General features: G+C 38.7%; 1 pseudogene; it reads right to left on the bottom strand.

Moving 5' to 3' along the window:
* Positions 1–991: 991 nt before the first annotated feature.
* Positions 992–17,109, bottom strand: LOC128507040 (cytolytic toxin-alpha-like; annotated as a pseudogene).
* Positions 17,110–23,601: the final 6,492 nt, after the last annotated feature.

Genomic DNA, 23,601 nt, shown 5'->3' with positions numbered 1-23,601 from the left:
ACAGTATTTTGACTACATTTACTATACATCGAAATAATTTTGGCTAACCTTTCAATGGGAGTTGTATACTTGTTTTTGGCAGCACAAAAGCTTCATTCGTGGCCTGATGGTGGATACAGCTACCCGCAATCATGTGTTTTTGATCCTGTAATTCCTTCTCTTTTCGGCAGAAAAAGTCTATAGACTTTTCAATACAGAAAAGATGTTTCGTCTTCAAATGCCTTTGCATTTTGCTGGGTTTCATACTTTCATGAGCAAGCACTTTTGAACAGATTACACTTTGAGGGAAATCTACGTTATCAACAGTAGAGCAAGTGAATCCATACTTTATGAATTCTTCCTGATATTTCCGACATTATCAACTTTGGTCTGACGGGGTCTTGCTCTTATGCTTGATCGATGTACATGGTTCCGATGACTCAGGCAAACTGTCCACAGTTTCCTCAACATTTTTAGATTTGTGAATAACAAATTTATCCATCTCGGCAGTTGCGGTTTTCACGTGCAGTTGTGCGCTGTAGCAATAACTAGTGAGCCAGTCGTCATATCTTTGAGTCGCAAATTTTTTTTCAATTTAAACAGTCACACTCAATCAGTAATATCTTTACAAAACAGAAAGTATTTATTTAAAGCATTTACTTGTAATCCTGAAAAGTGTGTATTATTATCACAAAAAAAGAATTTTTTTTAACCCCTCTCGTGAATCCTTGAAATTATACCCCAGAGGGGTCCCGACCCCCAGTCTGAGAACCACTGCCTTAGAGGGCATTCAAAAGTCTCTTAAGTATCTGAGGTGGAAGAGACGCTGCTGGGCAGTTTTCACCGTGGTGTTAATTTGACAGGACCATGACAGGTCCTGCGTGATGTAAACACTGAGGTATCTAAAGCTGTCCACTCTGTCCACTGGGCTCTCATTAATCACAGGGTCTAGTAATTCCTTTCCTACTTTGTACTAACGTCCACTATCACTCCTTGTCCATTATCCACTATCTTAGTTCACTATCAGCTCTTTTGTCTTGGTGCTTTTAGCATTCGGGAGGAGGTTGTTCCTCTGGCACCAGTTCTCCAGATTTCTAATCTTCTCTAGGTAGGCCATCTCATTGTTATCAGAGATCAGGCCTGCCACGATGGTGTCATCAGCAAACCTAATGATAGTGGTGGAGTTGGTGTAGTGGTCACCCTGTGATAGGTGAATATTGAGTACAGCAGGGGGCTCAGAACACAACCCTGGCAGGCTCCAGTGCTGAGGGTGAGGGAGGCTGAGACATGTCTGCCCATCCTTACTGCCTGTGGTCTGCCAATTAGGAAAATAGAGATCCACTGATGTACAGTAGATGGGCTGAGTCCAGGTGCTCCAGCTTTGTGGTGAGTGTGGAGGGATTATTACTGTTAAATGCTAAACTATAGTTGATGAAGAACATTTTAACATTCCCTCTCCTAGTGTCCAGATGAGTGAGTGATGTGAGAAATAATGAAATGATGCAAACTATGTGTGTGTATCAGGTAATGAAGAAATAAAGTCTCTGACCAGCTACTCAGAGCACTTCATCACTACTGAAGCCAGAGCTACAGGGCGATAATCATTGAGCGTGGCAGGATGGGGTTTCTTTGGGACAGGAACAATGATTGACTCTTAAATGCATGTGGGGATTACCGAATGGGATAAGAATTCCTTAAATTCACTGAAACAGAAAACCTATACTCCATTTATTGTTTTGTGCAAACCATGGTTTTATTTCTCCGCTAAAGGTGTTTATATAGAGTATAGACTTAAAAAAGATATAACCTTATTCATTTTCTATAATTAGAAAACTGCAATAAAGAATATATTGCACCGACAATATTTCTAACAATGACAAGCAACAAAAAAGTGGAAAAAGGTTAATAAAAAGACTAATCCTATGCTGTACATGAATTACTGTAAATCTGATATACTTAGGCAAATTTAACAACAACAAAAAATTTTCAGAGCAGTTTCAAATCTTCAAATATTGGCAAGAGGAGTGACTTTCGGATTAACATCATCCACCCAAAAAAAGAAAGAAAAAAGCAACTGTAACAGCATCTGTACATGATTTTGAAAAAAAAAAAAAAAGCTCAGTATGTATTGTTCAATGCTGCTGCTTTAAGAACTGTTATAGTTTTTCACAGTATTGCTTAGGGAGAATGAAGCCCATGAAAGATTCTACAGATTTTAAGATTATAGTAGAAGCTATTTAGACTATGACTTAATAAAATAACCATATTGCTGATTGTTTTGTATTTTGTATGTTTTAACTGGGCCAAAAAGGGGACAGTCAAGAATAATTGTGCTCTTGCAGTTTGTTGTGAGATAGGAGAACTTGCAAGGTTAAGTATATTGTAAATTATTTTAGAAATTGGAAAGAGAGGACAAGAAAAAACATATTTGATTGGTTTCTTAAGGGTCACAGGACTAGAAAAGAGGATAGGGAGATGAGGGAGATCAAGACCAGAAGGTGGCGGTAATGCAACATAGAGGATACGTAGAGCCAATTGCCAGGATAACTTGTCACGTTAGACTTTTTCATGAGCTTCAAGGAAATAATAAACACACATCCATTGTAAGTACTAAGTCCAAAAACAAGGTTTTACAATATGAAGGATGTAAGTGAAGATGCGTAGTCTAAAATCTAGCCGTGGACAGCCATGCTATGTATTTCATTCTTCTTCTTCTTATTATTATTATTCCATTAATCCACACAACTACAATAGAAGGCACATTAAACACAAGGCACATAATTTTTTTATGTCTATGCTCTTCTTTAAATAAATTGGGAGGTAGAATACCAGTGCAGCTTTTTCTTTAATATTGTAAAATTTAAACATCATTTGAGAAACAAAAACATCAACTCAACAACTATTAAACCATGACCAGGGCTTGGCAACAGGATACATGCTACTGTAATAATAATTCTTGTTACACTTTCTTTTTGTTGTAGACCTAAACAATATTTGGGAGGGGAATTTTAATGTTATGGCTGATCAATGTATATGTTTGGTGCATTTTTTAAAAATCTTAATATCTTGAAAAAGTTACATTTCTTTTGCGATTTCATTTACAAATTAAAATTCATAGATTGATGTACTAGAGATAAAGTGAAATATTTTAAGCAGAGGGAGAAATCTTCCAAGTAAGAGTATTTATCAACATCAGTATCTAACAGGAGGAAACTAAGTGTCCCATATGATTTCAGAACTGTCAGGTACTCTGTATATTTAATTAAGTTGTAATGTTGCCTAAACATTTACTAATGATGTTAGCTTTGAAGGGTGATGTGTAATGGGTTAACGGGTGCTCAGGATGTCCCATTGCCTTGCCCTCCTTTGCTCCACTTTAAATACATTACTTTTAGGTAATTAGGTAATTAATTAAATTTTTTATTTTTTTTGCAATTGTCCTAAAACCTTTTTAACTATATTGTTTTTGGTCTTTCGGCTGCTCCCGACAAGGGGTCACTACAGCGGAATACCCAGTCCGCACAACTTGGCACAGGTTTTACGCCGGATGCCCTTCCTGATACAACCCTCACATTTTATCCGGGCTTGGGACCATCCAGTGGCTGGCGGTTTTGGGCACTGGCTGGGAATCGAACCCTCCGCATGGCAGGGAAACATCTACCACTGAGCCACCAGTGCCCCCAATATTCATCCAGTAATATAGTTAAAAAGGAGGTCTTAAAACCTTATTAACTATATTACTGGATGAATATTTTAAGGAGTTTATTATGATTGGGGTAATTAAATAATTAACAACTTAAGAAACCTCTAGAATATTCCCCAAGCTAAACTAAGCACAGAGCCAGTGTGTTGATCACTTGTTGGTATTTGGCAATTTCCATGCCGGTTGGAGGGTGTCTACTGCCTGACACACTGGAGCCACTACAGTTTGCATCATTTTAACATTTCTCACCTCTTTTCACACATTTTCACTCACTCGTCTGAACACTGGGAGAGGGAATTATGGAGAGGGAATTATGTTAAAAAGTAGCTGTACAGATAATACAGCTATCCAACCATAGTTGAGCATTGGTGGTGGGTACAAGGTCATGTGTCGCTTGCAGACAAAGAGTGAAAGTAACACTTTGCACTTGTTTCTCTTTCTGCTGCGAGAGATAAAGAGAGAGAAAAATTATAAGCAAAGTTTGCTTGAGAAGAGTGAGAAGCCTCTAGCCATGAGGTACTGTATATTAGTGTGTACAGAAGATCATGGCTTTTATGAATAATTCCTTCATGAAATGATTTTATTCAGATATCTTGTTGAGACTTTGTTTATGGTCCAGAAACAATGTCATGCTTTTCCAAATTCACTTTTTGCTTATGCACATAAAAAAGCCAGATTAACAAAGGTCATGCACAAAAGAAAGGGGTCTATCACTGGTTATGATTTAGATCTAGGATACAAGGTATATAAGCATGTGATTATGATCAGCTTTCAGGTCATTTAATTTCATTCTAGGCATTTTTAGGCAATACATTATAATACATTTAAAGAAGTTACACTGGGATCAATATTATATTATAATATTATGCATTTAAAATAAAGTGAAAAAGTTCATACAATGTGTCAAAACCTAGCTTTATTATTTATTTAATGATTACAGCCAGTACAATGTCAAAACGATTTAATCAAGAAGTAAATAGGTTGATAATTCAAAATAACAAAAGCAAATCATACCATAATACATTTGGGCAATGGTTATAAGTAGCCAAATCAAATATGCTTTACAACACTGCATATGGATCAGGAGGTGAGCAATGAGGTCTTTTTTCAGGTGTTTATGTTTGTATCGATATTTAATGTGGAACTAATACACTCACTCATCGTCTATATCGCTAAATCCTGTATACAGGGTCACGGCTGGCTTGGAGCCTATCGCAGGAAACTTGGGGCACGATGCTGGGTACACCCTATAGGGTTTTACTGTAATTTATCAGGGCACACATATATATACACACACATTGAATGACACACTACTGGCAATTTTTGGGAATGCCAATTAGCCAAATGTGTGGGTCTTGATGTGCTGGACTGTTGGAGGAAACCAGAGTACCCGGAGGAAACCCACCAAGCAAAGAAAGAATTTGTAAACTTCATGCACACAGAGACGGGAATCTAACCTGGTCCCTGGAGTTGCAAGGTGACAGTAATAACCTCACCATAAAATCATAGAAAAATATAAATAGATATTTTATTGATCCTATAAAAAATATCAGACATCACATCTAACTATTGAATTCCTTTTTTGTTGCATTAGCTATTTACCAAACCCTTATTGCATTTAATTGTCTTTAACCTCTTGTACTGAACAATAAGTTTATTTAAAAAGACTAGAGATCACAGCTCAGCCACTGAAAGAGAAAACCTACACTTACTAAAATTTACTGTTTGCGTTAGCCATCAGCATGTCTACTTTCTTTTTTTAAAGATGTCTATTTTGTAGCAAAGAACATATAATATTTATTTTCAGACATAGGCAACAAAAATCAAGAGAATTATAAAAAAAATATTATTAAAATGTCAATCTTAAAGAACTGTTGTAATTCTCATTTGCTTAAGCAGATACAGTATCACTTCAAAATTATCTGTGCTTCTCGAGAAGATTCAAATCCTCAAATATTTGCAGGCATGCCGACTTTCAGATTAACACCATCCACCTATTAAAAAAGAAAAGCATGTAACATTTTCCTTTATGATACAAATATAAAATATTTAATTTAGCATTTACACGCTCTTCGGATCCCACTTATTTCCTCTTTATGGATTCTGCTTTTTTTTCTCTTGGTAGGTTGCATGCTGCTGTGATGATTCTGAAAAAGTATTTCACTTCTACAGTTCTAATTTACATTGTTTAAGATGACATAATGTGTATACTGTAAGTCCCTACATGGCTGGTTTACTTTCCTTTTTTCAGTACTACAGATAGTAGCAACCTACTTTAATCCATGCTGCGACTAACAGTCAGTGTAATTAACGACTGTTAGATACATGTACAGTACAGTAGTTTAATGTCCATGTGCTCTAAATTACCACTCATGAAATGCTTCTCGCTCAATCAGAATACTCAGTCAAAACTAGCAGCTGTATAATATTAGAACCTTAAGTAAAGGATAATGGATGACATGGGATTTAGGTATCACAAACATAAAGGCTTAAGTATGGGCAAAATGATGACACTAAACTTTTTTTTCATTGTTCTTTTTCTTATCAGGTTCTTTAAATGGTGGCTGATGTTAAAACAGTCTTTCATTGTATTATACTCTTACTCATGATTATTTAACTTCATGGATTTTAGCTATGTTTATTTCTTTTTTTGATGTTGTTTATCAATGAATAAATATTCCTCATATGTTTTACCAGTATTGTAACAAGGGACAGAGCCGCAAAAAAATACCCTGCGCTGTCCAGAATGGGCAGATATGCTGGTTAAATTTGTGACTGTATTCTCATTTGCTTAGACTCTCTCTATAACGTGTGTACTCTTTTCTGTGCTTGGCCCGTTACTTGAGTTCAGGGACAGGGGGAAGGTGGTTTCAGATTCAGATTGGCAATTTCAGATAACGTCATGCAACCATGCAGACACACACCATCTTGACACATGCACAATGACCTCAGAGTCTGAGTGTCGAGTCCGAGCAGTGTTTTTTTGTAGAATGATTTTAACTGTAGGTAATTAGAATTGTAGTAACTAAATTGTGACTGTATCTTATCTTGGTAAATTATTTAGTTTTCCCGTTCCCATTTTAATGTTCTCTTTACCGTTTAGCTTTTAAGATGTGTGTCTCTTAGTGCTCATCTTTTAGAAGAAGAGTAACTTATCCATTTACATTAAGCAAAAAAGTGTTTTGAACTTATAGTTAACCTAATATGACCTACAATTGTAACCACCACATGACAAAAAAACAAACAAACAAATAAAAAAAAACACATCCTTAATGAAACTAGTTACCATGAAGTACAATAGTAGAACAATGATAAAGTCCATGACACTACTGCAGTTTTATTAAAGTACCTCATGGTAACCATGATAAATATTAAAAATGACCTACTTCAATAAAGCGAAGGATTTTCATGAAGACATCTCCCCTAATGTCAACTGTGGTCACTTTTTCAACTGGTATACGGTGATTAAACTTGCAGTATTCCAGGCCATTCACTATCACCTGAAAAAAAAGTAAAGTGGGTAAATCAATTTGCTTAAAGTTCAGCACTCTCATTTTATTTCTTCATAATATCACACCTCATAGCATTCTGGTTCAATAACTATGATGATATCAAAGGCTCCTCCCTTGACAAAGGGGCCTCCTTGTTCCTCAATGTGATTCTTATCCCATGTCCCATTTCTGCAGGTGTTACAGATCACAGCATACATACGGGGGTTGAAGTGGAAAGCGATGTCATGAAGATACTCTGGCCCGGTCTGAAAATTTATTTCAAAGCTGCAAAAAAATTGTTCTAACATTTACCAGGTTCAAGCAAGACATTTTATGTAATTTGGTCCATATTGGTTTTCATTCAAACTGCAGTACAGTAATAGTAAGGAAAGAGAAAAAAACACACATTTAACATACCGTTTACAATCTGAAGGAACAACTCCTTGAAGGAACAATGCCATACCAGGTCTCAAGCCTCCAGGGATTGGTCCCATATATTGTTTCCTCTGATGTGGTAAAGCATCACTCATAGTTTATTAAAAAAGTCTAATCATTTGATCATATTATCATATAATGATAATAATAAATATTTTTTGCCAGGTTTAGTTGTTTTGAAGATGCTACAAAAATGTTACTTACTGGGGTGCAGACTGGCTGTGGTATATCAAACTGGATGTCAGAGAGCTTTGTCCGTGACATGCCAAGGAGTAGTTCCTTACCGAAGGTAGATTCACTCCAGTTCTAGAGAGAGCAGACATACAAAAAAAAAAATTATAACTTGTTTAAACATGCTAAACATTGCAGGGGATCTTAGAACCAAAGGTGACCAAAGAGATAAGTGGTATGCAGGAACTGCTGGACTTACAGTAGAAGGAGATGAGATCAACTATTAATATTAATAAAAAACTTTCAATAAATTGCTGTTACTCAACTCTGAATATGGACCGAAGATAGCAATACTTGAAAGACCAAGACCAACATATAAAATACTTGTGCGTTAATTTCCAATTTACAACTTTAGGCTTCCTTGTCTCAAAATTGTGGCTTTACAAAAATAAAAAGGACTATCAACAGTACGTAACTTACTCCAACAATCCCAACCATGTTCAAGATGACATCTCCGCAAACGTACAGTTTAGCCACTTTCTCCATTGGCATGCGGTGTTTGAACAGGCAACTCCACTGACCATTTACATATACCTGGTAACAACAGATATGTTATTCCAGTGAACTTATTTGTTTTGCAATTATGTGTCTGCTTCTTATTTATTCTCCATACCACATAGCCTTCTGAATTGGTCACAATAAAAATATCAAAGGCTGATCCACTGGAAATGGGACACCCTGATGTGCGTTCTTCATTCTCCCAGCTTCCGTTCCTGCGGCTATTTTGGACCACAGAGTCATTGATGCGAGGGTTGAAGTGAAAAGCGATGTCATCATTAGCCGTCAGCCCAATTATGAGATTAAATGAAACTCTTTGAATAAAAAACAGAACACAACAAGATTCTGGTTTTATCTTTATGTAATCACATTCTTTTCCATTGCCCTTCTTCCATTTTCAAAAAGCATGTCTGGGTTATTTTGCATATAATCTAGGGAAAAGCCATAAAGACATACTGTTGCCCTGTTGCAATCCCTTGGAAGTACAAAGCCATTTCTGCTCTCAGCCCTCCAGGAATTGTATCAGTGTAAGGAATGCTCTGTGGTGAGTGCAACAACATAAAATACAGTATAACAAATGGTGATAAGAGCAAATTTATAGGAAATTTTAATGTATAGATTAAAAAAACTTCTTAATTTTTTTTTAAAGAATTCTTGAACAAATTCTTGAACAAGGCTTGTTTACACGTTTTTTTAAATCACTTAGCAGGACAAGTAGAAGTCATATATCTACTTAATTTGTGCACTTCTACTTATCCTAAATTAAAATGGAATCTATAAATGTCCTGGGCAACCTGGCCTGCATATTGTACCAATAATGGAAATTAGATTTCTTTTCATTTCTGAGCTGGAATTTGCTTCATTCGAAACTTTTAGTGTGATTTGGGATTGATTGTAAACTGCTACTACTTACAGGACTGTTGACAACATTTGAAATCTCTGACTTGATTGTAAAGAGAGACCACAGTGACATGCCCATGCTGGTCATTATCTTTGTCCTTACTTCATTGAAGAGGGAAGATGTGGTGATATTCTGTGGGATCAAAATTACATCTGACACAAGTAAATTAAAGTCTAGATTTATTTATCATTAGGAAATAAGGAGTGGAATGCACTGTTACTTTATATTAAAAACAAAATAATAAAAATCAGAGAATCTGTTTATGCACAATTGACTTCTTATTTAATGCAGTTATTAGACACTAGTCCACACCCATAGATATGTATAAAAATAAATTGATAATTTTATATAAGCTTTACTGACCCAGGACTGGCCCACTTTGGCACTAAATGTCTGAGGAAACAAGGTGTCAGAGTCACTGGCTTCACAAATTCCCACATCAGGCTCCCCATGAAAAGTGAAGGAAACGGTTTCGCTGGCTTCACTCACTCCCACATCACTAACAGCTTTGTAGCGGACCAAGTATTGCTTTGTTGGCTTGAGTCCAGTCAATGTAAAGCTGGTCTGGGCATCTAAAGTGTCTTTGACTGACCATTCATCGGCATTAGCTGCTGAATCAGTTGATTCTGTCATCCTGTACTCAACTCTGAACTGTACTGTCTTTCCAGTTGGAGATTTTGAAAGCTTTACAATAACTTTCTCATCACTGGTCTCCACCACGGGTAGAGTTGGTTTGGATACAGGCTGGAACCTAGAATCTATCAGACGGCCTTTCTGATAAAGTCGGATGGAGGTTCCTGGATTGCAGGCATCAGTTATGGAGACAATGATAAACTTCATTCTCTTATCATTTTTATTGGCTTTTAAAAAACTTGCAAAAAGAGAAAGGTTCTGCCTCATGCTCTCAGAAATGTCAGAAGAAGTGAACCAAGGCTGTGTTGCTTGGAGAGAGAAATCTCTCTCACCTGATTGCCCCAACACTGTAAATCCTTCAATGTTCTCAAAGTCTTGTAGAGCTGTTAGATAGGAGTCTTCATACTTTAAAGATGTAAAAGACAAACATACCACCACATCAACATCAGGATCCAAGAAGATGGAACTGAGCGATGCTGGTGATTTCACAACTGTCAGGTCCTTCAGCCCACTGGTATAGGAACTCAGTATATTTAATTCAGTTGTGATGTCATCTAACCACTTGTTCATGTTGCTAGCTGTGAAAGGTGATTTGTAATTAACGTTCAGGATGTCCACAAGTGCTTTGTCCTCTTGTATCCCACCTCGAATAGCTGGTAAAACTCTGGAAAGTGCCTTCTGGAATGATCTCGTATAATTCTTTTGTAAAGCCTGAAACTTTGACAACCTGTCTTTTAAGTCAGGAAAATGATGTGTCATTTGATTTTTAATCAAATCATTACATCTTCTCTCCACTTCACCAAGCTCCTCCAGCAAATGTTCTGCTTTACACACCAGGCTCATGCTGATTTCCCTCACCAACTTTGCAGCCTTATCATTCAAAAGTGTGAGAGGATACAGCCACACATTAAGTGGAATGCCTTTATTTTGTTGTTGTTTCATCAGAGTGGGCAACTTCTTGTACACTTCTAGGGCTTCCTTGTATGTGGTGGGATTTTCTTCAAGTTCAAAGTCACCATAAAATGTGACACTGATATTCTCAGCCAGTTTTTTTTCCTCTTCCGTCATCTTTAGTGATGCTTCACCCTCTATGGAAATGGTAGGGATCTTCTTGACCACTGCATGAAGGTTCCCTTCTACCGCTTGATTGCTCTCATTTTCATCACTTGTATAATCAAACACCATGAAAGCCTGAGCTCCGTATAGTACAGCTGTAACTACATGAGTAGCTGTTTGCTGGTCAAATACTTGTGGATAGGTGATATTTCCAAGTTCCTTCATAGTAAGTTGTTCAGATTTTATTGTCTGGCTGTGCTGCATAGTAACTGCACTGATGTGCTGAGGACTTGTTATCACACAGGTACTTGGCCGATCCTCCAACCTTCACCAGCCCACTTAAAAAACTGGCTTTAAGGGAAGCACTTATATCTAGAAGGTTTGCCTTGTCACTGAGAGTGTCAGAGGCAGCAAATTTCAGATGTGTTTTTGGCTGCAGATGCACATCAAGGTCATCATGAAGTGCTTTCTTATCCCATAATGTAACACCTAAAACAAGACAGTGATAAGAGGAAATACCTGCATCAGCAGTATTTATGAATTGTCAAATATTTCTTATGATTTCTCATGACTGGTTTAAATAGTTTAATTAATTAATAAAACATTTATTTAACATTTATACTGGTATATACAAGGGATGTTCACATCAAACTGTGACTTAATCAAGCATAAAAACAATTGTCATTAATCGATTTACAGAAGACTTCTAGCACAGTGATGAGTCACATTAATTTGACATGAATGGTGCAAACATTTTAAAGAAGGTCATATATCTATGAAGGACAATCCCAGCCTAGATACAGCACTAAATATATTCTAAAAAATGTACAGGAGAAAGCGCAACCTTCATTTTTCATGTGCTGTTAACACACTCTTGCTGATGTGAAAGAATGGAAGAGATAAAGATGGGAGGGGAGGAGGTTAGTGTTTGGAAGGAAAGGCCCCTTCAATAATAACACTAAAATACAATAATAACGATAAAATTCTCTTTTAGTTTTTTCTTGGCCTCTGGTTCGTATGTGGCAGCCGTTTTCACTCAAAATCTATTCACTGCCTCCGAGTGGCGCAGTGGTAAAGCACTCGTCCTATCATCCGGAGACCGCGAGTTCCGGGTGATGCTGTAACCTCTCGCAGCCAGAGGTCTAGAGAGAGCTGATTGGCCGAGCTCTTTCAGAGGGGAGGGATGAGAGGTACTTAGTGCTCCCACATTAATCACGGCTCTACAGCCAATCAGGAGCGTCTGTGAGCTCATGCAAGTGGAAGGAGCGGATAGTGCTGTCCCCCGAGTGTGCTTGACCAGGCAGATTGAAAAGATGCGGTCCGCTGGTGTCACATGGTTCTGAGGAAACATGTGATTGATACTACTATAAGTGGTAGTAGTAGCTTAATGTGGAAGCCCCCTAGTGATAAATCCCCCCCCCCCCCCAAAAAAAAAAAATCTATTCACTGAATGTTTTCGTTCATAAGGTGTAGCAATCTTTTCGCCACAGCTTTGTTAGGATGATATTTCTCGGTAAAGGCTTGGACATCACTCCATATTGCACAAAATTATTTTATTATCCGCAATCGCAACTAAACAAAACTTTTGCTGGGCGACACACTAATGCCTTTTGCTCAGCTGATTGCTCTATATATTCTCACTCTGTATTTCACTGTATATAGAGAAATAAATTTAGTTTTCTCACTTTTATAACTGTGTTCTTTTATTCTGCACAATCAAAGGTCCCACTTTGACTTTGGTCTCTCCCATACTTTTAAAAAGAAAATATAACTAATTCTATAAAATGTTTTGTGAACCTTTCTTTAATTAATGAAAATTCTAAATGTTTAAGAGTCTGTGGTATTATAATGGAAAATAATGATTTTTGGAGTGGCAACAGTAACTTGATTGATACAGACTCCATTACAATACAACTACAATGCAAGCTTTGAATGTTGCATAGGAAATCCAGCTTAGATTATGTCTTCCGACATGGATAAATTTCCTTCTGTTTCACCCCTTTCTTACATGTGCTGTTTCAGTGTCTTCAGCCTTGTAGGGATTAACAGGGCCCCCAGAGCGGGCAATCAATCTATTACATTTCAGTACCCCACTCCCAGCCGACTGGCGACATCCTGATAGCCTTATCACACATCCGCAAACATAAGAGAATGTCTGTAAAATAAAGTCGCCGGAAGCTTAACCAGGCATGGGACAGGAAGCCCTGCTGTGCCTGGAGCTATGCTGAGAGCAATTGGCGCAAATTAAACCCAAATACAATGGTGTGAATCGGCAATCTTCTAAACAAAGCGGACAGTTTTTACGGCTTCACCTCGAGTTGGCGAGAGGAACCACCGAGTCACACTTTGACACTCTCATTGACCCCAGGGCATGGGATGTCCCATTGTTTCTCTTGTTTCTCTTTGGGCTGAACAAACGAAAAGGCATACATCAAGGAAAATTATTGTCAGGGAGCTGGAGACTCTTGGGCTTGGTGGATGGATCCAGGAGCAGGTGCAGAAGCAGCACGGGAGTAGCTTTGGTCGAACACTGTAGGGGCGTGACTGAGTCAGCAGGTGCGCGCGCTCGGAGCCGTGAATTCTGAATGCACGGAGTGAATGTGAAGGCGTGGAGGTGTGTCATAGTAGGGAGAGCGTAAGCTTGGGTCTGAGCCGTGAAATCCGTCAGCGTAGCGTCAATGCCGAGACGTGAGGACAAGCCGTAGTCGAGAGGGCATGAGCGTGGGTCTGAGCCGTGAAATTCGTCAGCGTAGCGTCAATGCCGAGACGTGAGAATAAGCCGTAGTTGAGTAACGAAAGCGAAAGTTCGAAGCCGTTAAATCCAAGAGAAGTGACAGAATCAGAATCGTGAGACGAAAGGCGAAATTGAGAAAACAGGCGAGGTTGGCAACGTGAAACTGCATGAACAAAAAACGCGAGAAAACTGCGGCGAAACAACACACAATAATCCAGCGGCGAGGCAGCGCGCTGCGCTTCCTTATAAGCTGGGTGAAATCAGCGCCAAATGGGAAACATGTGTGCCGGCGGGGCGGTCCGGGAGGAGCGATGACAGGGTGGGAAAGCATGACCACGTGATGAGAGCCTGACAGCGTGGGAACGGAAATGCCAAATGAATGGCGCGGTCTTTGATCAGCGCGGAGCGCTAAAAGCGTAACAATTATCTCGGACAATCTTTAACGTGGCCAGTAGGGCAAAACTTATATACATACATTTATTTAGCATGTTTTATTCCTGTGTTTATGTTTGATTATTCTGCACAACTTAAACAGTGTAATCAGCATTTATAAAAACTTCTTATTAGATAAAGATATGAATGAGTGTGCAAGATATGGAATGTGTGATATCAATCAAAAGCTTGCTTTGTTTAAAGAACATTTATGTACATGAATAATTAGTAGCATGAACTGAGCTCATGCAAAATTACTTTATAAAAGATATTAAAAAACTCCAACCAAATGAGCCCCACATGACAGCCGAAATGGCAGGATAATGTATGCACAAAAGGGAGAACCACACTGAAAAAAATAATCCTTTGAATTTACTTGATTTTAATGTGTACATCGGTCCCACATCATCAAATTGTGGCCAAATAACACAATTTTTGCCTGCCAAACCAAAGTATTTCATTCATGTTAAACTTGTGTGAAAGAATGTTGACTTAACATAATCTTTATCATTTACTGTAATAGCAATTGATTGTGCAATTGTAATGTAATTGAATTATGTCTATGATACTCCATTATCATTGAAAAGTCTAACAATTTCTTAGTGCTTACATTATTCAAATGTTTAATGTAATTTTAATTTTAAAAAATTAATCAGTCAAATTAAATTTATTAGGTTAATTTACCTTATTTACTACAGCTGTGTCCAACATAATTTAATACTGTTAACATAAATGAATAGCGTTGGTACAACACATTTTTCAGTTGTAAATTAAGTTGATCTAACTCAAGTAAATTTAAATTTCAAGCCCTGGTCAACAGAATTCTGTGAAGGAAGGAAGCATAAGACAAACGGGATAAAAAAGTTTTACACCAGCAGCAACTTACAAATGAGGTCTCAATTTGAAAAGATGTACAAAACATAAAACACCACAAACAAGTATTAATCATAGAAAAAAAAAAATTAAACACCAACAGAAACGTGTTGTACTTTATAACTGTCCGTTATGACTTTTAAATATGACCGTTAGAGACGGTTGGTCACGAAACTCCTGAAGTCAGATGCAGACAGGACACTTTCACTCACAAACATTTGTTCCTCTCGCTTCACAACTCATGAGAACAGACCGAAATGAGAACCGAACCGCAGATTAAGCACGCGCATATAACCGTCGGTATTTTAAGTGTGATTAAAAATACATGAAATAGCTTAAACCAAAATAACGTAACTAAACATCGCTAAACAGCAGGTGACATTTATGTTCAGTATTTCGTTTATATTTAGAAAGATGGGAATTAATTCCTGCTTACCTTTTCCACACGCGCGCCAAACGTTTGTCTTCTCAACAAACTGTGTTCTCTTCTCGCGATGTTTGATTTGATATTTCCGGTTTTCATAGTGACAAGATCTCTTTAGTTTATCTCAACATGATTGAATCTAATACATGTTAAGTTGTTGAATTTCATGCAAATACAACATTATTTATTCATGTTCATCTTAGAAACATGAAATTATTATGTACAAAACACATGTTACATTTTAGTACATGTAACAGGTAGCCAACTTCGTTTTTTTTCGTGTATTATAATATAAAAAACCTGAAGCATTTCAGTGTGGATTCATGCGACGAGTCATTTTCTCAGGGAAAAATTGTTATGTGCATATAATATGTGAAAATATGTTTTTTTTTTACTGTTTTTTTTTTTTACTGTTTTTTTTTACAAGTAATTTGGTCTGTGAGTGTTTGCAAGACAAGCAAAAATGTAAATAAAAAATAGCTATCTTAATAAATCAATCTTAATAATGAGCAAGTGTCATTAGAGTCTTTTCTTTTTGAAGTTTCCCGACAGAGCAGTATTGTCGTTAGTGTGTGTGTGTGCGTGTGTGCGCACATGTGCATGTGTCTGTGAGTGTGTGTGCGTGTGTGTGTGTGTGCACATGTGCATGTGTCTGTGTATGTGTGCGCGTGTGTGTGTGTGTGTTTGAAAGTTGTCCTACACAGTAGCCCCTCCCTCCTCTCATCTTACTTCAGCTTTACACGTGTGCGTGTTGTGGTAGAACATTTTAATGGATAATCTTATATGGTAAAGAAAATGCTTGTGTGTACGTGTCAGATTGTCCAAGTTTAAGGTGCTACTTAGCAGTTATAGTGATGATAGCAGGGCTTGCAAGATACTGTAACTGCTAGAGCAACATGTTCTTCTTGAAGGGGAAGTTAACAAGGTGAGAGATCCATAATTTCAGCACCCCAGCTTTAGAGAAAAGGACAGTAAACATCTGTCTAGCAACATATACATTTTGAGTGAACGCAGTAATCTTCAGTGTATATAAGCAGAGTGAGAAAAGCGGAAGTATCTTTCTCTCACAGATGCACTGTGTGTGTGTGTGTGTGTGTGTGTGTGTGTGTGTGACTAAGATGTCCTGCGCAGTCTCTAATAAAATCTTCTTCTCTTATTGAGGCTTAGACTTAGTCTCTAATTTTTTTAAATAATTTTCACCACAGTGTGCGCACAAGCACACACACACACACAAACATTTTTTTTTTACTATTTTGTATTGAATATCATTGCACTTTATGCACATTACATCAGATGGCATTTTTTCCATATTATGTTATTTCTTAATTGATGTAATGGATCATCAAAATATCAATCCACTATTTTGCCCCTCTAATCATATTTAAATGACTTACAACTGAAAATAATAGTTACTGAATTAGAATTTTGGGCCTTTCTTTAACAACAGTTTTGGTGGAGAGATCAAGTACAGCAGTGCCCTTTAATCTTTAAACAGTTTAGTAAATATACAAAGATAACCAGACCAACTGAAAAAAAAGCTATTTTATGTTGCACAAAATTTTAGGCCTGTAATCCTAAAGTTACTCAAACTAATAAAGATTACACATTGCCAGTCATGAATATCATACCTGGAATAAAGGAGTCCGTGCGGCAGTCATACAGCATGCCAGGATACAGAGGTCTTCCCAGGGCTGCCAATTCCATGCATCTGGAATCCATGACTATTTAAAACAAAAGTTTACTGTAAAACTATTTTCTTTGTATATACTATGCTTTAAGATAAATTCCTTTTAGAATTAGTCAGTAAAACCTACGTTATTTGTATGCCTTTCTAATGTTGGACTACTCCTGAAAAGGTTGTTGTCGATGTTTTCTGTGTTCTCTGCAGAGTCTATCAGAAGATGATAATGTTCTGTGTAGCTGTCAAGACATTTATAGCCACAGCAACTGTCAACTTGCATAAAGTATTACCAAATATGGCATGCACTAAGGAAGTTCCTGCATACAGTTTTAGTGACACAGGTGTGATTTCAGGTGTAGATAAATATATTTTTTTCCAATTAGTGCATGTTTGTTAATATTTTTTATCCAAATAATCAGCTAGATTAGATGTGTACAAAGTGTTTGTATTTGCTATGTTTTTTTTTTATATGTTTTGTATTCGTCAGGTACAAAAGGGTTCATTTTAAAAATGCTCCTATGCTACTGTAGTTCCTGTTGTCTTATGCCATAAATATATATACAGTGTACCTTTGTTTTATAATAATGGTAATATTTTCTCTTATAATTATTTTTAATGCATACATCATTTGTGCTCTATACATCAATCCAAAAAAAAAAAAAATTTTAAAAACTACACAGCATTATTTACTTCTATGTGAGATTGTAAATTCATTTTTATGGATGAAATCACAATTTACTAACATACTTACTGTGAATATACACCAATCAGCCATAACATTATGACCACTGACAATATTTTAAATCTCAGTTGTTCCATCTGGAATAAATGCAGTCATAAAATATGGAGAAACTGAGCCATGCCAGGGTAAGGTGTATGGTTAGTGTTAGACAAAATTGCTGAGAATGCACAACGGGGTGTCGTATATGTGTACAAGCAACTAATGCTCCCCTTTTCAAAATCTCACTCCAATCTTTTCTGAAAAGTCGGCAGCTTTGTATTGATGTAAACTTAAACTTTAAGTACTATAGTAATGATAAAGAATTTCTGACTTATGAAATGCCTGCTAAAGGTTGTGCCATAACTTTTATGCTGCCTTGCTTATTGTAAGATATCAAATAATCAAAAAGTCCCCTTTTGCTTTAAACATTCCACAATCATTCCCGTTCCAAAAAAAACTAAAACCACAGGACTTAATGACTACAGACCAGTTGCCCTAACATCTGTGGTCATGAAGTAATTTGAAAGACTGGTGTTGGCCTATCTAAAGGACATCACTGGACTCCCTGCAGTTTGCTTATAGAGCAAACAGGTCTGTGGACGATGCAGTCAACATCGGACTGCACATCATCCTTTAACATCTGGACAAACCAGGGGCTTATGCAGGGATCTTGTTTATAGATTTTTCATCAGCATTTAATACAATCATCCCAGTTTACATGCAACTGTGTACATGCAACTATGTGCAAATATGTGAATATATATATATATATATATATATATATATATATATATATATATATATATATATATTTTTTTTTTTTTTCTTTTTTTTACTGTGGCACCTTGAATTGCAAGTAATTTGGTCTGTGAGTGTTTGCAAGACAAGCAAAAATGTAAATTAAAAATAAAGCTATCTTAATAAATTAATCTTAATAATGAGCAAGTGTCATTAGAGTCTTTTCATTTTTGAAGTTTCCTGACAGAGCAGTATTGTCGTTAGTGTGTGTGTGTATGTGTCTGTGTGTGCGCGCGCACATGTGCATGTGTGCGCGCAAGAGTGTGTGTGTGTTTGAAAGTTGTCCTACACAGTAGCCCCTCCCTCCTCTCATCTTACTTCAGCTTCACACGTGTGCATGTTGTGGTAAAAATTTTTAATGGATAACCTTATATGGTAAAGAAAATGCTTGTGTGTACGTGTCAAATTGTCCAAGTTTAAGGTGCTGCTTAGCAGTTATAGTGATAATAGAAGGGCTTGCAAGATAACTGCTAGAGCAACATGTTCTTCTTGAAGGGAAAGTTAACAAGGTGAGAGAACCATAATTTCAGCACCCCAGCTTTAGAGAAAAGGACAGTAAACATCTGTCTAGCAACATATACATTTTGAGTGAACACAGTAATCTTCAGTGTATATAAGCAGAGTGAGTAAAGGGGAAGTACCTCTCTTTCACAGATGCACTGTGTGTGTGTGTGTGTGTGTGTGTGTGTGTGTGTGTATGTGTGTGACTGAGATGTCCTGCGCAGTCTTTAATAAAATCTATGCAAGGATCTTGTTTATAGATTTTTCATCAGAATTTAATATAATCATCCCAGCACTGCTTCAGACCAAACTAACCCAACTCCCTGTTCCTAGCTCTGTCATTGGATCACCAGCTTTTTGACAGACAAGCAGCAGCTAGTGGGACTGGGGGAGTTCATGTCCAACAGCCATGTTGCCAACGACTGCACCTTTACAGACACTACTGTTAAGCTCCTACAATCATCGGCCTCATCCAGGACGGCGACGAGTTTGCATATAAGCAAGATTGAGCAGCTTGCTGCCTGGTGCAGTCACAACAACCTGGAGCTAAATTATGTTTTAAGAGCTTGTGTGTATTATGTTTAGAAGTACCTGTGTTTTAAGGTTGAGTTTGGTGATTAAGTTTTTTTGCATGTTTTGTTTCTTGTTCATGTTTTGTGTGATTTTCTTATTAAAATACTTTTTTTTGGTTAAATCAACCCTCTGCGTGTATGCCTATCCTTCTTAAGCCCACACTTAACAACAGCCAATACCGTAAGGTTTGTGACACACATTCTACTCCATTTGTTGTTAGCCTTTTTTGTGTGTTGTTTAGTTTTGTCATTGTTTTGTTCCGGAAGCTCTGTCACTAATAAAATTTCTTGTACGTGCAAGCGTACTTGGCAATAAAAATCTTTCTGATTCTGATAATTGTAGGTGAAGATGGCGCCTGTGAGGTCGGCTGCCGTCACAACTGCTCCGACCACCTTTTCTTTGTTTTTGTTTTTTAAGTTAGTTTTCAGTGTTTTAAAACCGGCAAAATCATCACCATTGAGTAACACCAGATCCGAGCTGGCCGAGTGAGATCCTGAGGGAGAACAATGGATGCGACGCGAAGCGGCGGCCACGAGGGAAACAAGCCGGCATCAGTAACAGGCTGAGAGCTCGTGCAGACCGCACAGCTCTGCCTGGCATCCTGCTTGCCAATGTCCAGTCACTGGAAAACAAGCTTGATGACCTCAGGGCCAGGGTAAAGTTCCAGAGAGACATTCTGCAATCTCCTCTGCTTCAACGAGACATGGCTGAACCCAGCGGTGCCGGACCACGCCATCCAGCCGGCCGAGTTCTTCTCGGTTTACCGCATGGACAGGAACTAGGGGAAATCAAAGTGAGGCGGCGTGTGTTTAATGGTGAACAGCAGCTGGTGCAACAGCGCGAGCGTTGTTCCTCTCACACGCTCCTGCACACCAAATATGGAACTACTGTCCATCATGTGACGTCCTTCACATCGGTCATAATAAGTGCCGTTTATATTCCAGCACAAGCAGACACGGACACTGCCTTATGTGAGCTGAATGAGGCACTCACACAGCACCAGACACAACACGGGGACGCCGAACTTTCATCAACATATCACCTGCCCCACCAGGGGTGAAAGGACACTGGACCACTGTTACACTATGGTCAAGGACAGCTACAAGGCACAATCTCGCCCTCCGTTTGGTAAATCTGACCACGCTGCCATCTTCCTAATGCCAAAATAAAAACAAAGGCTGAAACAAAAAGTTCCGGTTCAGAGGAAGGTCGCGCGCTGAATGGACCGATCGGTGGCCGCGTTACAGGATGCACTCGATGACGCAGACTGGGACATGTTCAGAAACAGCTCCGATGATGACGTCAATGTGTTTACGGAAGCGGTTGTGGGATTTATTGGGAAACTAGCGGATGATACCGTGGAGAAAAAGACTATCAGAACGTTTCCCAACCAGAAGCCGTGGGTGAATAAATATACGCGACGCTCTGAGATCTTGCACCGCTGCCTACAACACGGGACTTGCGGGACATAAAACCATACAAGGCTGCGTTGTATAACATCCGGAAGGTGGTGAAAGAGGCGAAGCAGCGCTCTTGGAAACTAGAGTCACAACTCCAACAGAATGACTCTAGGAGCCTGTGGCAGGGATTAAGGACAATTACGGACTATAAAACACCAACAACCGGTATGACGAACGTGGACGCGATTCTGGTAGACGAGCTGAACACCTGCTATGCTCACTTCGAAGCTGCAGCTAAAGACGCTAGCGATGCTAATGCTAGCGGCGCTAACGGCTGCAGACAGGAAGACACTGCCAGCACCGGAAACGCATTCATCATCACCGAGCATGACGTGAGGAAAGCCTTTAAGAGAGTGAACACCAGGAAAGCAGCAGGACCAGACGGCATCTCAGGCCGTATCTGCAGAGCCTGCGCAGACCAGCTAGCACCTGTGTTCACAGAGATATTCAACATCTCTTTATCTCAGTCGGTGATCCCCACATGCTTTAAAGAGTCCATCATTGTTCCTGTCCCAAAGAAACCTTATCCTGCTTCTCTCAATGACTATTGCCCTGAAGCCCTCACCTCAGTAGTGATGAAGTGCTTTAAGGTCAGAGACTTCATCATTTCTTCACTACCAGACACACTCGACCCACTACAATTTGCATACCGCCAGAACCGTTCCACAGACAATGCAATCTCACATCTCCTCCACACATCGCTCACTCACCTGGACACTAGGAAAGGGAATTATGTTAAAATGCTCTTCATCGACTACAGCTCTGCATTTATTACCATAATTCCCTCCACACTCACTACCAAGCTGGAGCACCGGGGACTCAGCTCATCAATGTGTCAGTGGATCTCCAATTTTTTGACTGGCAGACCACAGGCAGAAAGGATGGGTGGACATGTCACAGCCTCACTCACTCTCAGCACTGGAGCCCCCCAGGGTTGTGTTCTGAGCCCCCTGCTGTACTGTTTGTACACCCACGACTGTGTGGCCACTACCAACTCCATCGCCATCATCAAGTTTGCTGACGACACTGTTGTGGTGGGCCTGATGATGAGCCAATGATGACTCGGCCTACCTAAAGGAGATTGGAAATCTGGAGAACTGGTGCCAGAGGAACAATCTCCTCCTGAACGTCAGCAAGACAAAGGAGCTGATAGTGGACTTTAGTACAAAGCAGGAGAGGAACTACCAGACCCCCATCATCAACAGGAGCCCAGTGGACAGAGTGGACAGCTTCCGATACCTCAGTACCACATCACGCAGGACCTGTCATGGTCCTGTCACATCAACACCGTGGTGAAAAAGGCCCGGCAGCGTCTCTCCCACCTTAGATGCTTGAGAGACTTCAGACTGCCCTCCAGGGTGCTCAGGAATTTCTACTCCTGTACCATAGAGAGCATCCTGACGGGAAACATCATGACCTGGTTTGGAAACAGCACCATGCAGGACAGACGAGCTCTACAGAGGGTGGTGCGATCAGCTGAGCGCATCATCCGCACCAAGCTCTCTGACCTGCAATCGATCTACAGCAAGCGGTGCTGGACCAAGGCCAGGAAGATCGTGAATGACCTCAGCCATCCCAACAATGGACTGTTCTCTCTGTTGCGGTCTGGGAAGCGATTCCGCTCCCTGAAGGCCAACACAGAGAGACTGAGGAGGACCTTCTTCCCGCAGGCGATTAGGTCTCTCAATCACACCAGCACACAGGAGTAATATTTTTTTAAACATTGACATTGACTGGACAATCATAGACACATTTATGTACTACATATTTATATATCTGACCATTGCACATGACACTTTCTTAAGTCACTTTTCATGCATATTTGCACAGCCATTGCCACTTTAAAATTTTTATATATACCTTTTTTACCCCTATATTCCTATATTTCGTAATATTTTTATTATGCCCTTATTTGTACAGTTAAATTTATTTTCTTTCGTATTTCTTTTTTAATTAATATTTATTCCTTATATATAGCTTTTATTTTCTTTTTAAGGTCACTGGCGGTCGTACAAGCATTTCACTGCATATCGTACTGTGTATGACGAAATTAAGTGAAAAAATTTGGAAAATTGAATGGTGTGACCATGTAACAGAACATTTAACCTTCAACACCTCTGTAGGATTTCAGCTCTGATTCAGAGATGAATCAAATCTCTGAACGGGCAAATGTTTAGCCCTTAAAATACATGACCAAGACAACAGTTCTTTATAAACAAGCAAGAATTTATTGAACTAATCTATGTTACTTTAAACTAAGCTATTTAATCATTCACACACTCACACAAACACACAAAAAGAGTTAATAGGATGAAAGTTAATGATGTTCTTCTGTTTAGGTGTACTAAAACTGAGAAAGTCACAAGAACAGAGCCTTGGGTTTGATCTTATGGTTTATTTATGAATCGCGCACCACTATCAGCAAGGTATGAAGCTAGTATGTTTCACTTGCGTTATGTAATGGTTGTTCTCGTTGG

Source organism: Clarias gariepinus, chromosome 18, assembly GCF_024256425.1.
Source record: "Clarias gariepinus isolate MV-2021 ecotype Netherlands chromosome 18, CGAR_prim_01v2, whole genome shotgun sequence".
Classification (NCBI taxonomy): Eukaryota; Metazoa; Chordata; class Actinopteri; order Siluriformes; family Clariidae; genus Clarias; species Clarias gariepinus.
The sequence above is the reverse complement of the archived record's forward strand: the minus strand, read 5'-3'. Positions and strand labels throughout refer to the sequence as shown.